A 17,887-nucleotide genomic window follows, 5' to 3' on the forward strand; every position below is an offset into this window, starting at 1 on the left:
TACATCCATTTATTTATTAACTATTTCCTTTTTTAGTAGGATTCTATTAAATGTCTGAGATAAGGATGGGGCAGGATAGGATTGCTGAAAGAATGCATAGTTCTTCCATATTTGAGATTATCTGAAAATATTAAATTGCACAATTTAAATTGGAATATTTTCTAGGACTTGAAAGTCATTTTTATGTTTTTGCTTTTTAATTTAATTAATTTTTTTTTTTAGACGGAGTCTCTCTCTGTTACCTAGGCTGGAGTGCAGTGGCATGATCTCGGCTCACTGCAACCTCTGCCTCCTGGATTCAAGCAATTCTCGTGCCTTAGCCTCCTGAGTAGCTGGGATTACAGGTGCATGCTACCATGCCCGGCTAATTTTTTGTATTTTTTTTTTTTCCAGTAGAGATGGGGTTTTGCTGTGTTGGCCAGGCTGGTCTTGAACTCCTGGCCTCAAGTGAGCTGCCCACTTCGGACTCCCAAAGTGCTGGGATTACGGGCATGAGCCACTGCACCTGGTCTCATTTTGATGTTTTTATAGGATCCTTTTACTTGTGTTCATTATAGCTATCTAATATGCTTTGGCACATAAGTCACATATGGCACATTAGTCACAGGTACAGTGGCCTGCATCCCTGTGCCTTAACCTTCCCATGTAGGCAGGAAGGAACTAGGAACTGTTAGCATCTTCCTGTATGTAAACACAGCAAAGTGTAAATACCTTCTGTTTTTATATTGTTAAAATCATCCATTTCTGTTCTTTAAGATTGTTGCTAACCTATTCATTTACTCAAAGGCTAGTCTTGGTCTTGTTCACATAGTGATTGGAAACTGAGTTGATGGAAAGAGGGCAACCCTTCCCCACAGAAGCTGAAAGGGAGGGGCGGGGAATGTTTTTTCTTTTTTAATCTTATGGAAGCTCCCGGACTTTTTAAATATAGTGAAAGGAAGACAGAAGGAATCAGTGTGCTTAGCATACGAGATTGTATGCTGATGCCCTTTGGTGTTTGAAAAGGTCAAAAGACTGTCTTTTATGGAGGCTTTTGTTATCATTGAGAAGAGGAAGGAATAATAAGAAATACGGAGAGGGAAGAGGAACAAGACATAGGAGTATATCCAGAAGAAAGTGACCAAGTAACTTTAGACACTGGGACTAAATTTGTGTGTCATGCACAACTTTGGAAGAGCTAATCATGAAGGTGGAACTGATTGCTTTTCAGAATTGTCTTAAGAAGTAGAACACTTGAATAGATTGTTAACCATATTTAATAATATATGTAAATATTTAAATATATATAAATTGGAAGAGGGTACCCTTATGGAAGCTAAAAGGGAGGGGCGGGGGATATTTTAAATGTGTGTAAGTATTTAAATAAGTATGTATTTAAGAAGTAGAGCACTTGAATAGATTGTTAACCGTGTGTGTGTGTGTGTGTGCGCGCACGCACGCGTGTGTGTGTGTATTTTTTTCTTTTTCTTTTTTTTTTTTTTTGAGACAGGGTCTTGCTCTATCACCCACGCTGGAGTGCGGTGGCGCAGTCTTGGCTCACTGTAGCCTCAACCTTCTGGGCTTGAGTGATCCTCCCTCCTCAGCTTCCTGAGTGGCTGGGACTACAGGTGTGCACCACCATACCCAACTAATTTTTTTGTATTTTTTGTAGAGATGGGGTTTTGCTATGTTGCCTAGGCTGGTCCAGAACTGGGCTCCAGTGATCCATTTGCCTTGGCCTCCCTAAAGTGCTGCGATTACAGGTGTAAGCCTCTGTGCCTGGCCTTAACTCATGGAATATATTAAATATATATTAAAGGCCATGCCCTCGCAACCAGCTAGGGGAAGGAGTGCTCCAGACCCAGTTAGCATAGAAATTATATACTCTTATATAAATGATCCTAACATAAATACCCATATATAAATTATATGTTCTCTTTAAAAGTTTCAAAAAACATAAACTAGATTTATTCTAGATCCTAGAATACCAAAAGATACCAAATTCATGTTACAAAACTAGCCCAGGCCAGGTGTGGTGGCTCACGCCTGGAATCCCAGCACTTTGGGAGGCCGAGGCAGGAAGATCACCTGAGGTCAGGAGTTCAAGACCAGCCTGGTCAACATGGTCAAACCCAGTCTCTACTAAAAATACAAAAATTAGCTGGGTGTGGTGGTGCACGCCTGTAGTCCCAGCTACTCGGCGGCTGAGACAGGAGAATTGCTTGAACCTGGGAAGCGGAGGTTGCAGTGAGCTGAAATCACACCACTGCACTCCAGCATGGGCGATAGAGTGAGACTCCGTCTCAAGAATAAATAAATAAATAAAAACTAGCCTAAACTCTTAAAAACCTAATAAAATACAAAATATAAGAACAGCAACCTGGTAAGACATTACAAAGGATGGAAACTATATTCCAAATTTATCTTTTTTTTTTTTTTCCTGCTCACTGCAACTCTTCCACCCAAGTTCAAGTGATTCTCCAGCCTCAGCCTCCCAAGTAGCTGGGATTACAGGGGTGAGCCACCATGCCCAGCTAATTTTTGTAGAAATGGTGTTTTGCCATGTTGTCCAGGCTGGTCTTGAACGCCTGAGCTCAAAGCAGTCCACCTGCCTCAGCTTCCCAAAGTGCTGGGATTATAGGCATGAGCCGTCGCACCCTGCCCCAATTTATCTTTTATATGTTTTTTTGAGACAGGGTCTTGCTTTATCACCCATTCTGGAGTGCAGTGGCGCAATCATAGTTTACTGTAGCCCCGAACCCCTAGGCTTAAGCAATCCTCCTGCCTCGGCCTCCTGAGTAGCTAGGGCTACAGGCATGTGCCACCACACCCAGCTATAATTTTTTAAATTTTTTGTGGAGACGGGATCTCATTTTGTTTCCTAGATTGGTCTCGAACTCCTGGGCTCAAGCAGTCCTCCTGCCTTGTCCTCCCAAAATGCTGGAATTACAGGCATGAAGCATTGCACCCGGCCCCAGATGCACATACAGAAGCCAAGAACATTCTAAGTAAAACACCAGCAAAACTAATTAAATATGAAATTGTCAAAGAAGACAAAACCTGGTATTTACTGTGTGCCAAGTAAGTGTTTTAAGCACTTACATTATCTCAATTAATCCCCTCAGCCTGAAGAAAGAGATTATGCTTATTTTACACATTATGAAATATAGGCCAAAAGGTTAAATAGTCTGCCCAAAGATTAGTTGCAAATTAGCCACAGAGCCTGGTTTTGAACCCTTGGGCGGTTTGCAGCAGCTAGTATTTAACCTCTGGCTATATCATCCCAATATGTGCCAAGATAGCAGTGTTAAACAGTTCTCCTTGTTTTATGAACACTTGAAATCAGAAAACAAAACAAAGATGCCCAGTAACACTGATGTTTGATAATGTCTTGGCCAGCGCAAGAATACATCAAATAAAAGACTTAACTATTGGAAACAATGGTGGAATATAGCAGTATTTGCAGACAGTCACAATTTTAAACCTGGGAAAACCAAGAGAATCAAATCAAGAGTTAAAAATAAGAGTTTAGTGCCCGGCGCGGTGGCTCACGCCTGTAATCCCCAGCACTTTGGGTGGATCACCTGAGGTCAGGAGTTCAAACCAGCCTGGCCAACATGGTGAAACCCCATCCCTACTAAAAATACAAAAAAATCAGCTGGGCGTGGTGGCATGTGCCTGTAATCCCAGCTACTCAGGAGGCTGAGGCAGGAGAACAGCTTGAACCCGGGAGGTGGAGGTTGCAGTTAGCCAAGATCTCCAGCTTGGACAACAAGAATGAAACTGTCTTAAGGGAAAAAAAAAAAAAAAAAAGTTTAGTAAGATGGTTTTATACCACATAAAGATATTTAATAATTGGTAGCACTTGGCTATGAAAAATCTTGAGCGAAAACCTCATTCATTATAGCAATAAAAAATGAAATGCCCAGGGTGAGGAAATCTATAAATATTTGAGATTTTTACAAAGAAAACTATAAATTTAAGTGAAAAAAGACTTAAATAAACAAATGAGAAAATTTTTCCAGGTTGAATCAGTGTAGTATTGGCCAGAGAATACTGTCAGATTTTTTAAAAAGTTGACTTATGGAACACAGTAAAAGATACATATGAGCCTGCTACATAAGCAACATCACACATTAGTGGAGAAAAAGGATTATTTAGAAAACAAATTTTTCTTATAATTTTAGACAGAATCTTGCCCTGTCACCCAGGCTAGAGTTCAGTGGCACGATCATGGTTCACTTCAGCCTCGACCTCCTGGGCTCAAGTGATCTCTCACCTCAGCCTCTCGAGTAGCTGGGACTGCAGGTGCACACCACCACACCGAGTTAATTTTTGTAGTTTTTGCAGGGTTTCACCATGTTGCCCAGGCTAGAGCAAAATATTTTTAAATGATTGGTTATTCTTTGGGAAAATGAATTGTGATAATTAAGCTACCCTTTATATGAAAATATATCTGTTGGGAGAATGACTAAAAACTATACATTAGAAGAAAACTTTTTTTTTTTTTTTTTTTTTGAGACCAAGTCTCGCTCTTGTGCCCCAGGCTGTAGTGCAGTGGTGCGACCTCGGCTCACTGCAACCTCCGCCTCCTGGGTTCAAGTGATTTCCTGCCTCAGCCTCCTGAGTAGCTGGGATAGTAGGCGCCTGCCACCACACCCGGCTAATTTTTGTATTTTTAGTAGAGACAGGGTTCCATCATGTTGGCCAGGCAGGTCTCGAACTGCTGACCTCAGGTGATCCACCCGCCTCGGCCTCCCAAAGTGCTGGGATTACAGGCATGAGCCACTGTGCCCGGCCAAGAAAACTTATATGAATATCCATTGGATGAAAAAGCAGGTTTATTTTCATTGCTGTCGAGTGATAGAAGAAAAGAACTAAGAAAAATGTGTGAAAAAAATCTGTGCGACAATGGCCGAAGTGTTGACATTTACCTCAGTATAGTAAAAGCTTATACAAACTGATAACTGCCATTTATTAGTAAGCTCCTTTTATGTTTCAAATGCTGCCCTAGGCATTTTATTCATGTTAAAATTTTAACAATCATTTTATAACTAATTGAGATACAAAAGGTCAATGTTTTATCCCCAGATTTTGGTTCATACCTCTACTAAACAGTAGAGCTGGGATTTAAACTGGTGTCTGATAAGAGATGGTCTTAATCCTTAAAGCATGCTGCCTTTCAAGCAAGTTAAAGGCTAAAACACTGGCCAAGTGAACAGCCAGATCAGATAGTGGCTAAATAAAGTAAATGTAAATAAAACAATGGGGGGTGCTACTAGAGATTTTAACAAGTAGTAATGCTTAATGCAAGTAGGGTTGCATTGAGATGCATAAGGCAAGACGATCTCATATACTGCTGGTAGGGCCTTTCTGGGAAAGAGTTTGGTCCCGTATATAGCCAGGTTGTTAAGATACTCATGTAAACCAGGAAAAAAATAAAATTCCTTTTTCATTCTTACTACAAGTGATCTTCGGTGTCTTAAAAAAATCTAGCTGTTTTATTGATTGTGGTGGTGATTGCTTAACTCTGAATATACTGAAAATTATTGGATTTTATGCTTCAAAACACTTTTTTTGAGACAAAGTCTCACTGTCACCGAGGCTGTGAGTGCATTAGTGTCATCATAGCTCACTGTAGCCTCAAACGTCAGGGCTCAAGTAATCGTCCCTCCTCAGCCTCTCAAGTAGCTAGGACTACAGACGAGCACCTGCACACCTAATTTTTAAATTTGTTGTAGACACGGGGTCTTGCTATGTTGCCTAGCCTAGTCTTGAACTGGCCTTAGGCAATTCTCCTGCCTAGGCCTCCCAAAGTGCTGGGATTATGATGTGAGCCACCATGCCCAGCTGAATTGTATGCTGAATTGTATGATGTGTGAATTTTATCTCAATAAAGCTAATATTTAAAACATCTAGCTATTTTAGCTATTGAGTGAAGAAGAAAATAGTTAGCTTTTTCGAACTTCGTGTTGTTAAAAATGTTCCAACAAGTCCATTTTATCCTGCACTGATTTTATTGGTACACCCCATTTAATGGAGTATCCTAAATCTACAGAAAGTAGAATTAGTTCTAAGACTGTCTTAGTGAGTGGTCAAAGGAGAGAGAGCTGAGAGCTTGGTGAAATTATCTCTCTCTTTTTTTTTTGGGGGGGGGGGGGAACTGTCTCACTCTCACCCAAGCTGGAGGGCAGTGGCGCTATCTCGGCTCACTGCAAGCTCCGCCTCCCGGGTCCACGCCATTCTCCTGCCTCAGCCTCCCAAGTAGCTGGGACTACAGGCGCCTGCCACCACGCCCGGCTAATTTTTTGTATTTTTTAGTAGAGACGGTGTTTCACTGTGTTAGCCAGGATGGTCTCAATCTCCTGACCTCGTGATCCACCCACCTTGGCCTCCCAAAGTGCTGGGATTACCAGCGTGAGCCACCGCGCCCGGCCGAAATTATCTCTTAACAGGAGAACTCAGTTTCAGGTTTATCAGTCAGTTTTAAGACCCCTTACTTGGGTTTTAGGAAACATCTTCTACCTCATCTTTGTTTAAAACTAATGTGTGCCTACAAACATAATCTGTTATTTTCAGTTGTATCGCACCTTGTGAGGAGTACGTGAAGATGGCCCTTGCTGTCTAGGGTCATGTATGTAAATGCATTTATTGTTAATTTTCAAATATAGGGGTGCATGAATCAGGGTAAAATCGCTCAAAGATTCAGTAGGGAGAAAAAACTCATGTTTAGATTCTTGCCGCTGGGGGAATGAGATCAGTTAGATCAGCCTGTTCTGATTATTCAGCAATGAGAGCAGGATGGGATAAATGATGATGATAATGAAGTGTGTGCCTGTAGGAGAAATGGCAACTAGTTGCCCACCTGGCCTGGGTCAGTGTGGTTAGTGGGAGGTTGAAAAGTTATTTATTTCATGACATAGGCATAATCCCCAATAAATCTTGAGAATTGTAGATATTTACTGATTTTGAAGTATTAAATACTGCCAAGAGAGACTTCTTTACGTTATCACTGACAATTAAAAAAAATTTTAAATATGGAATTTTTTTCAACCAGGACTAACAAATATTTATGTGCAGGTTACCCTGTTGCACCCTACTTTAAGTAGAGGGTGCTCTGTCTTTGCTAGATTGAGAAATGGACATGCACAGGAAAGTTGGCTAGTCATAGGGGAATCAAAATAGTCACAGATTAGTAGGGGTGACCAAGTGTCGTGACTTCCCAGACAGCACACATTTATGCCTGTTGTCCTGATGTATTTATTCATCGTGCCCCCCTTCATTCTCCAATTTGCCCTAGTTTGGATGATAAATTGTCATCTTACCATTCAGCAGTTGCAAGACTAGCTGTTTTTTGACCCCCTCCTCTCATTTTTTTGGTGTTAAGGATGTCGTATCAGGTCCTCGGATGTCCCCCCACATACCCGCAAGGTAGTTTGATTCTCAGGTGTTGCTTCTGGAGCTGTAGCATTCCTTCCTTGAAACTAAAAGGGTTTTCAGTAGATTGCCTTGACTTTTCTTCCTTCTCAATGAGAGCTATATGCTGTTAGCACTTCTGGCTCTAAAGTATTCGACTTTGTTTGAAAGGAGATTCTAAATGTAAACACTGTTTTTGCCCAGATTCTCTCTTCCTTCACTCTCCCATAAGTAGCTTCTCAGGAACTATTGAAAGAGAAATTGGGGAGTTGCAGATTTTAAATGGTCGTTACTGGATGCCTTATAACTCTAAAAAAGGACTGTTTAAGGAGACAGTGTAGCAGTATTCCTATACTTACATATTTATATAATGTTTAATTCTTTATTTTCCATATCCCTTCCAAGTTTTAGAGCAAATGTTTCCAAGGGAAATACCAGGAGTTTCACAAGATCGTTTTGGGAGTTGAGTTTAGGATGGCCAGGGGAAAAATTACATTTAATTTGCATTTGCTTATATAATCTTGAACTTTGTTCTCAATTTGTGAAAATAGACATACTGTTTTTACACTTTAATTTTTTTCTTTGTTTCTTCCCCTGTTAATGACACATTTCAGATCTCCATCCCCAAAAGTAGATATGCAGAGTATATGGAAGAATAAGACATTGCCACTCGCAGCCCCCACTAGGCCAGTTTGGCCCTCTAAAAGGTGAAGAGGAGAAAGATCTGACCCCTGCCCTTAGAGGTGGCCCCTTGTATTAATTGGAACTCGTTTTTTCCAACAAAACAAAGATTTAGTAAAATTTTATTTTGGGGAAAAGGAAGAGGTGCATCTGGGTCTCAAAAGCTGGAACCAAGAATACAGGCATCTTTAAGACTGTTTCCTACTGCATTTCCTTGCTTATTCGCCCCTTGATCTCTGTGCAGACTAGTTTTTTCCACCTGATAGAAAATCTGGCCACCTGCATTTCCTAAATATGTATCATGGAACTTCAGCCTTTGGATAGACTGACTTCCTGTTCAGTGTCTAGCTTGCCCCTCCCTAACCTCTCGGTTAGGTTGTTGAGGCCAGCAGGGATGTGGTCAGGTAAGGCCATAGTACCACCCACTGGAGCTATGTGAGTGGTATGTGTGAATGGGGGAGTTGCCAGAAAGAAATGGTTCTGGGGGTGATATAGAATGACCCTATGACCCTTCCGAGGATTGGTGGAGTCTGTCGTCTTCCCCTCTCGTTTGTTTAGGTGTCCAAAATCAAACATCCTTAGACTTCTTGGTTATTTGACCCAGACCACATCTTCATTCCTGTTATTTTGTCCTTTAGCCCTCATGTTAGTCTTAAATGTAGGCCCTGCTTTAGGGCTTTTGGCCACAGGTATCATGAAGGCCTGAGGGAGTCTAAAGAGCTGGCCCACAGGATCCCAGAGGCATTCCACCCCTGACGAAGGAGTCACTGCACTTACATTCTCTCAACTGTGGAGGGAGGAACTGGAATATGTGCCCCACCCGGGTGGAACACTGTTCTGCATTATTAGTCTTCTGGTCTAAACCACCAATATTTGGTGGCGGTGGTGGGGTTGTGTTTTCTGTTGAATCATAGGAAAGCATCAAGTGACCAATACTTGTTGATTGGGTAGCATTTTGGCTTATCTCATCGGCTTGTTTTTCATTTACATTGTGCTCTTTGCTGGTCGCCTGCCCTGATACCCCTTGAATTCTTGTTGTTTTCCTTAATTTCCTTAGAGAGTTTGGAGTAGAATGTGGAATCGCAGTTTACAAGTAGAGCTCAGCCATTATTTTATTTATTTTTTTATTTTTGAGAGAGAGTTGTCGCTCTGTCACCCAGGCTGGAGTGCAGTGGTGCAGTCTCGGCTCACTGCAACCTCTGCCTCCCGGGTTCAAGCAATTCTCCTGCCTCAGCCTCCTGAGCAGCTGGGATTACAGGCACTTGCCACCACGCCTGGCTTATTTTTGTATTTTTAGTAGAGATGGGGTTTCACCATGTTGGCCAGGCTGGTCTTGAACTCCTGGCCTCAAGTGATCCGCCCGCCTCGGCCTCCCAAAGTGCTGGGATTATAGGCATGAGCCACTGCTCCCAGCTCAGCCATTATTTTAATTTATGAATGGTTTGTATACCTAGTTAAAAAATAATTTGGGGGGGGATGGGGGGGACAGAGTCTCCTTCTGTCACCCAGGCTGGAGTGCAGTGGTGCAGTCATGGCTCACTGCAGCCTTGACCTCACTGGCTCAAGCAGTCCTCCTACCCCAGGCTCCCAAGTAGCTGGAACCCTAGGTGCACATCACCACACTCAGCTAAGTTTTAAATTTTTTTATAGAGACCAGGTCTCACTGTGGTGCCCAGGCTGGTCTTGAACTCCTGTGCTTAACCAGTCCACCTACCTCAGCCTCCCAAAGTGCTGGGATTACAGGCATGAGCTACCATGCCCAACAACAAAAAAAATATTTTTATATAAAGACCATTTAGACTTTAATATCTGTAATGGCTTGCATGTAATAGGGGCTTGAAAAGTATGTTGAAGAAACTTGGAAGTATTTTCATTCATCTTTACTTACCAGAAAGGAGAATGACACGAACTAAGCAGTTATTGCACACTGCATAGGGGCTCTTTGAGAGATGGAAGAGTTATGCCGACCATCTCTCATGTTCACATGGGCTGGTATGCTGTTACTCATGGATAGAAAGTATTTGACTCTCAAGAAAAATGGTGGAAGTCTCCTCTTTTGCTGCACATTGTACATGTTGATGGCTTTACCACATTTTCTCTGTTTGACTTAATGTAGTAATCTCTTCCCAGACAGGATGTCCCTGTAACATTGTTACCTATTTCTACAGCAGTGAGAATATTGACATGCTAGATCTTACAGTATTTAACAAATTTAGCATGGTGGTAAGGATAAAAGCTACACCCTTGTGCTAAAATTAGATTTTTTCATGTCCTTTGCCTGTCATTTTAGGGAAATGGAGAAAATTAGGGATATGTTTCCTTCTCTCTTTTTTTCTTCTCCCCTTCTGTCTCATCTTCCACGTCACCCCAAAGAGTTAGATAAAAAGCAATGGAAAAAGTGGAGAGATGAAATTATTCTCAGGACAAGGTTAGTATCAAATGCATGTCTTTTACACTAGCTACACATTTGGCTTTGAGTTTTGAGTAGCCAGAACAAAGAAAGAAAGAGCAAATCCAAGACAGTTTATGAGATAAAAAGAAAGCCAACCACTTAGGAGAAGCATAATTTTCTGTAATCGAGACCCTGTGGATCCTTTATTAATGCGAGCTCTGGGTCCTTCATATACTTCTCAAATCTCGGTCAGGAGGAGGGGAAGGAGGGGAGTCAAAAAATCTCAAAAATTTGACCCTTCTCTGATCTCAACAGTGTCTGTAAAAATGAAGTACCTGAGTTCAAGTTTAAGGTATCTTAGTACAAGACATAAAAGACATAGTATTAGGCCAGAGTGCAGTTTAATTAAATCATTTTTCTGATGCTCTGGAGCTGTGGAAGTGGCCCTTTATAATGATTCATGCTGCCAACCTTTTAATTAAAATTGAGTACCAGAGAGGTCCAAGGTTAGAGTGTCTGGTAGCTGCTCTGGCTTTAACAGTTGGCTCAAATGGCAACCAACACTAATATCTGCCTTTCAAAACTTAACCAGGACTTGATTTCAAATCTAGTTACATAAGTTGACTTGGAGTCCAGGTTAGTGTTTTCCTCAGAAACTAGTTCTGCACCCAACATGCAGACATTTTTAATAGACACAGTTTTAAAGTAATTTTTAGAAAAAATTTTTTAAATTGATGACACTGAAACCCAATATGTAAAACTGCTAAGAGTGAGGTGTTTGGGCTGAAGAGAAGATAGACCCTCACCTGCTGCAGATCTTAGAATGGGCTTAAAAGCCACTATCAGAATCATGGCTACTGTCATTTTAGTTTGACAAAACTTCAGTGCCTGGATTGCTGTTCTCCCACTGTTATGGAACAAGCTCACCCTGTCTCCCCGCTACCCTCTCAGGACACCTGCAGAAAATCTAATTTTAAACAATGTAACTTCCTTTTCAAGCCACTATGAGTCTGAGAGATTGGCCGTATGGTTAACAATAACCCCAGCATTTGGGGAGATAGAAAAATCCAAAGGATAGATTTTTGAGGCCTGCACGAAAATGATCATCTCTGTTTGTTAGAGGTTACAGAGCGCTGTCACAAATATTTTGTTTAGTCCTCACATTGACTTGTGTTAGTAATATTCTTCTGCCAAAATAGTAAAGGAAAAATAAAATCCCATGTTCAAAATTTTTGTAGAGGAAAATAAGTTTTTAATGTAAGTAAATGTATCCATTGTACCTCTTCCTGAATGGTTTTAGGCCTCTCACTAAAACTTAAATTTTTATGTTCCCTCGGATATAAGATGCTTTTGTTGTGCATTTTAGATACTGCTTTGAGATTAAAAAGCAAGTTTTCCAGTTTGACTATATTATGATGTCAACACTTACCTGGAAAGCACTACTCCATAAAGTGTGGAATGTTCTTTGAGCAATAAAAGAAGGTATGTGGTTATTCTGTAAACAGCACTTGGGTTTTTCACCTTCTGCCTGCTTTTTCACCCGATACTTTATTACCCATCAGAGCCTGACGAAATTACAAAGTCATTTTTCTCGCCTTATCATGCTTCAGACTGTTGCATAAAGTCTTCCAGTGAAACATTTTCTGACCCTTATCCAAATTTTTCATTCTACACAAGGCAGTTCAAGAAACGTCTCCGCTGAAGTCTGGGACCTTCAGCACACAGTGCCCTGTCTGTACCTATTAGTCTTCCATGGATTTAAGTCTTCTGTATTTGTGCCTTTCTCCCCAGCTGTATTCTAAGTCCTGAAACACCTAGCGAATATGTACCACTTATCATTCATGCCATTTAGTTCTCATCTTTTGGTTTATGAGCTGAGTTTAGGCTGTATGATTGGGAACTTTTTTCCTCCAAAAACACAAGCAAGAGCTTTTATATTTGATCATACCAGTCAGTTGGCAAATGAGGTTTGGTTACTTCCTCTGAAGTTCAGTGTTGTTTAGCCTCATTATTTCATCAGGATCAAGGCTTCATATGCCAGTTAGTGTGTTGATGTGGAGGAGTGGAGTGGAAAGAATATGTTGATTGGTTAGGAAAATTCTCAACAGAAATTATCCTTGGGTAGAATGTTCTATGTGATCATCTACAGGGCTGTGTACTTGTGCATTCTGTGACTAAATACTGCTGCTGGAAAAAGTCTGTTTACACTAAATACCACCATACGACAGCCTTTGAGCAGTTTAAAAAGAAACCTTCCAATCTCCTACTATGGTGGTTTAGCTCAGGCTGGTTTTGTGGCATGTTTGTGCTTTTGTGGGCATTTGGCCAGAACAGAAATAGCAATGCTTAGACCTTGAAGGAGAGTGATTTTCCAGGTTTACATCTGATGCTGTAGAAATAAGTTTAAGGTTATAAATTTTGCAAATAAAACTTTTTTTCAAAATAGTTATTCATTGGAATGACTAAAAGGAAAAACTAAAAATCATTTCACCACTCTCAGGTATGACTTTAGAACCATAGCATTTCCAATCTACCTTAATTCTTTGACACAAAAATAATTTTATGGAAGGCCTTTTCCCCATACTTGAACTTTCAAGTTTTCTCATTTGTTTAGGTATTCTTTTAAAGGAATTATCTCTATAAAAGAGCAGGATTCACTGTTTGCTTTTCTTATTTACCAAAATGTGGGTGAGGCTGTGATGTTTGCCCATGATCATATGGACTATGTTTACACAGCCTTGTAGCAAGTGAGAGTAAATTTAACCAGAAGGAAAATAGATATTTTTAAAATGTGGACATTGATTAACCTTTTGTATTTTAAAATACAGTGCTAATTTGTCTAGAAATAGCTGAAGTTCCCGTTTTCTGAAACTAGTTCTAAAGATATGATAATTTAACTCTTAATTTGTTAGGGTATCTGTGAATAAATCATTGTAGGTAAAACTAAAGATGGCAGATCTATATTGATAAAAGACCTTTAACATATTCAGAGAAATCAGTCATGTATTACAGATGTTTCTAAATAAATAATGCTTTGTAGTATGAAACTATAATTTGAAGTCTTTTTTTTTTTTTTTTTTTTTTTGAGACAGAGTTTCGCCCTGTTGCCCAGGCTGGAGTGGAATGGCGCGATCTCTGCTCACCACAACCTCCGCCTCCCGGGTTCAAGCGATTCTCCTGCTTCAGCCTCCCGAGTGGCTAGGATTACAGGCATGCGCCACCACGCCCAGCTAATTTTGTATTTTTAGTAGAGACGGGGTTTCTGCATGTTGGTCAGGCTGGTCTTGAACTCCCGACCTCGGGTGATCCGCCCACCTCGGCCTCCCAAAGTGCTGGGATTACAGGTATGAGCCACCACCTCCAGCCTCTAATTTGAAGTCTTAAATCATGATAAAGTCTTTGTGCTTTGCCGTAATTGGAGAAGTTCAGCATTGTGAATATGGTTGCTATCATTAGTATAAAAGAGCTATTCAGATTGATTTTAAATCTTCTACTAACTGCAAGTTCGATCTTATCAGTGGGTTATAAAATCCCCTTAGTGGGTTATGACTAGCATTTACAAGGAAGGGAAGGAGTAGGGCTAGGATAGAACAAAATAGAATAAAGAATGTCAGTATAATTTTACATAGTAAGTATAAGTGCTATTTGGTGACTCTTGTTTTCTTTGTATGAATATGTGTGCATCATGGGTCATGAGGTCAAAGTAGTCTGTACGCCACCAGTGATACTATAATGCAGTTAGGTGGCCCGGTGGCCTCGTGGTTATTTAATGACTGTACACAAAATACAGATTGAGGAGAGGCTTTATTGGAAAGCTCCAGTACTCTCTTCCCTGACCTATTCATACTTTTAACAGGAAGTAAAGGAAAACCTGTGTGACTTGCTAATCAGATTTGTAGTTGACAGGAATCTGGTAGGGGAAGCTGATGTATACTGGATAACAGCATTAAGATCCAAGTAAAAAAATTTAAATGCCATACTACATACTGAGTCTAAATCAGAAGGAATTGAATAGGAATAATTGTTCAGTCCTGCTGGCACGTCCCAAAATGCAGTAATACAGCAGACCCCAACCTTTTTGGCATGAGGGACCAGTTTCGTGGAAGACAGTTTTTCCACGGACTAGGGCTGGTGGGGCATGCAGGGCAGGGGATGGTTTCAGGATGAAACTGTGCCACCTCAGATCATCAAGCATTAGGTTCTCATAAGGAGTGGACAACCTAGATCCCTCGAATGCGCAGTTCGCAATAGGGTTCATGCTCCTGTGAGATCCAATGCTGCTGCTGATCTGACAGTAGGCAGAGCTCAGGCAGTAATGCTCTCTCACCCACTGCTCACCTCCTCTGTTACTAGCAGGCCACTGGACCCGTACCACTCCACAGCCCGGGGGCTGGGGACCCCTGCAGTAGTATACAATGGTTGAAGATGGGGCTTCCTATGCAACAGGTACAAAAGACTTGGGTCAATTAAATTGCTCAGTAGAAAGTGTTTTAGCTGTGTGGTGTGACTATTAAAACTTAACATAATTTAAGATCACATTTATGAAATATATGGAAAGGTAGTCTGCCTGGTTAGCTGACACATGGGGAGTATGGGATCCAGTTTGGAGCACCACACTCTGAGAGGAGCAGTGACAAATAGGAATGCCTGGAGAATAATTCAGGCGGTCCCCTGATTAATTCCCCCAAGGTTTATCTCCCTCTGACAAAACCACAGCTGGATAAATTTTATAGGAATTTGGTTGCTGACTATGGTAATTGTGGTGCAGATTCAATGTGAATATATGGTTCTCGTTCCCAGACACCACACAGGTTAGTGTGGAGATGGTTATTTACATATTAACATGTCTTATTAGACTGTTGAAAATGCTTTCAGCTCTTTCTTCATGACATCTCTTTCATTTTATCCCAATCCTGGATGCCTCCATGCTTAAGACACAAGGATACAGGTCTACTTCAGAATATTCCTACCTGATACCCATGGAAATGGTTGCTCAGATTTGATACTTCGTCAGTTTACTTCTAGTATTTGCCCCTGGCTTGGCTTGGACTGGGATAAGGTCTAGGAATGGGAATTTATTTTCTCCTTTTTCTTAAAAGATGGAGTCTCACTTTTTTTGCCTAGGCTGGTCTCTAATTCCTAGCCTCAAGCAGTCCTCCTGCCTCAGCCTCCTGAGTAGCTGGGATTACAGGCACCCATGCCCAACTCTAGGAATGGGAATTTGATCACATCGTAAGTTGGAATCCAATTCTAAAGGCACGTGTATACATTCAGTTTTTAAAATATCCTCAAATCTTAGAGCTATAATTTTGAACAATATATCAAATTTAAATAAGTTTATGTAATGTTATACTTATTCAACGTGTATTTAGATATAGTTACCATATAAAGAATATATTATGCCTCCCCCAAAATAACTTAATTAGTTGCTGGCTAACTGGAGAAAAGTCACAAATTCTTACAGTGGATTTGTTTGTTTATTTTTTTGTCTATAACTAAGCAGTGCTATAATGAAAGCAGCCATCCTTTCTCAAACTGGATAGTAGTGAGATTCATTAAATGAGATTCTACTAGAATGGCTTATTTCAGAAAGATACCATTGCTTGACCATAAATGTTAGATATCTATAAATATGAAATTTTGGATTCATACTCAGCATGCAGTTCCAAGCCTAGCAGGAAATCCAAAATTCCTAAATAAAAAGATTTACAGATAAGTCTTTCTTGTTTTGTTTTGTTTGTTTGTTTGTTTGTTTTTTGAGATGGAGTCTTGCTCTGTCGCCCAGGCTGGAGTGCAGTGGCGCAATCTCGGCTCACTGCAAGCTCCGTCTCCCGGGTTCACGCCATTCTCCTGCCACAGCCTCCCGAGTAGCTGGGACTGCAGGCACCCGCCACCACACCCGGCTAATTTTTTTGTATTTTTAGTAGAGACGGGGTTTCACCGTGTTAGCCAGGATGGTCTCGATCTCCTGACCTCGTGATTCGCCCGCCTCGGCCTCCCACAGTGCTGGGATTACAGGCGTGAGCCCCCACGCCTGGCCGATAAATCTTGTAAGAAAATGAAAACTTCTTATATTAAGTGACAAAGTTGAAATGCAAATGGCAAACTAGGAGAACATATTTGCAAAAAAAAAAATCTAAACAGCCAAAGGGATAATGTTCATAATTATTCAATATCCTACAAGTCAATAAGAAAAGGACTCCAAAGCCAGCTGGCTAATGGGCAATAGAGATGTACAATTTCAGTAAGAAAATACAAATGGAAGTATGTTCATTGTCATTAATGATTGGCAATTCAAATTAAAATAATTGATCAGAGGGGTGGAAAGAAGAGGAAGGCAAGAAGACAGCATTTTTAATCTGGCAAATCGAAAAGGTTAATAGGTCCTAGTGTTGATTAGCTGGCAAAGAAATGGCTGCCTTCATGGACTTTAGATTCAAGACTGTGTAAATTGGCCTAAGTTTTTGGTATGAGTTAAGAATCTTTGTGTTTTGACTCTCAGACTGCTGCTGCCTTATCAGAGTCACTCAGAATCTTCCTTGGCTGCATTTTACTCTCATATGTGGTATACATAACTGCACAGAACATTGTGTGGTCTCTTTGTGGCCGGGTCAGCCATTTGTTTAGCCGTTCCTTATGAATAGCTTTCTAAGGTGGGCAGGAGAGGTCTAATTACCTCAAGTTTTATAAAGATGAGGAAACTGGCATTTAAGCTCGTTGACTGTCCTAGTTCTGGTTAGTAGAGAAGAAGACAAGGAGTTGCAGTTTCTTTCCCTTCACTCACTCTGTATGACTTCCACAGACAACTAGGCTGGAACTCTACGACAAAGTAAGGCCGGCTATGTCTGCACAGAAAGGAAGGGACAGATAGAGTAACTCATTAAAAATAAGACCCCCAAAGACGAGTCTTTTTGCTGAAATAGTTACAAAGCAATCTGTCCATTGGAAAAATGCTGTGATGACCCCCTACTGACTCCAGAAAGAGTTGTGTTAGTCTGACAGTTTCAAGTGTGAAGAAAATACGTATTTACTTTTATAATTAATCTAAAGGACATTATTAAAGATAGTTTTGTGTGGAGTTATTGATAAAAATATTGAAAGTTTTGCCAAGCTACATTAATATAGAAAATTTAAACATAAGGATGTAGACCTTAATTTTTAAACTTGACTTTATTTATGATGTTATTAAGCTAATTTAGAACTTGATATTCAGTCACAACTAGAAGAAACTCATTTAGAAGAGTACTTGCTTTGATGGCAGCTTGTTTCAGTACTGAGCAAACTACCTTTCTTGTAAACAACAAAAGACATTTGAAAACTGCTGATTGGGGCCAGTATTAAATTAGGGCAAAAAACAAATATTAATATAAAGAAAGAAACCTTTTGTCTGCAGAAATCAGGTAAGTATGTGTATGTGTG

The 17,887-nt window shown here is 40.5% G+C and overlaps 1 protein-coding gene across 4 annotated transcripts in view; it reads left to right on the forward strand.

Moving 5' to 3' along the window:
* The window catches only part of CAB39 (calcium binding protein 39), a 108,603-nt gene that overhangs the window by 13,148 nt on the left and 77,568 nt on the right, over positions 1-17,887 (forward strand). Inside the window, exon 2 of one of the 4 annotated variants that reach the window (XM_054680174.2) lies at positions 13,561-13,812. The exons of the other annotated variants lie outside the window; for them this stretch is intronic. The gene's annotated coding sequence lies outside the window, so the exon portion shown is untranslated. The remainder of the gene's footprint in view (positions 1-13,560; positions 13,813-17,887) is intronic. 4 annotated transcript variants of the gene reach the window in all.

This window comes from Pan troglodytes, chromosome 13, assembly GCF_028858775.2.
Source record: "Pan troglodytes isolate AG18354 chromosome 13, NHGRI_mPanTro3-v2.0_pri, whole genome shotgun sequence".
Lineage (NCBI taxonomy): Eukaryota > Metazoa > Chordata > Mammalia > Primates > Hominidae > Pan > Pan troglodytes.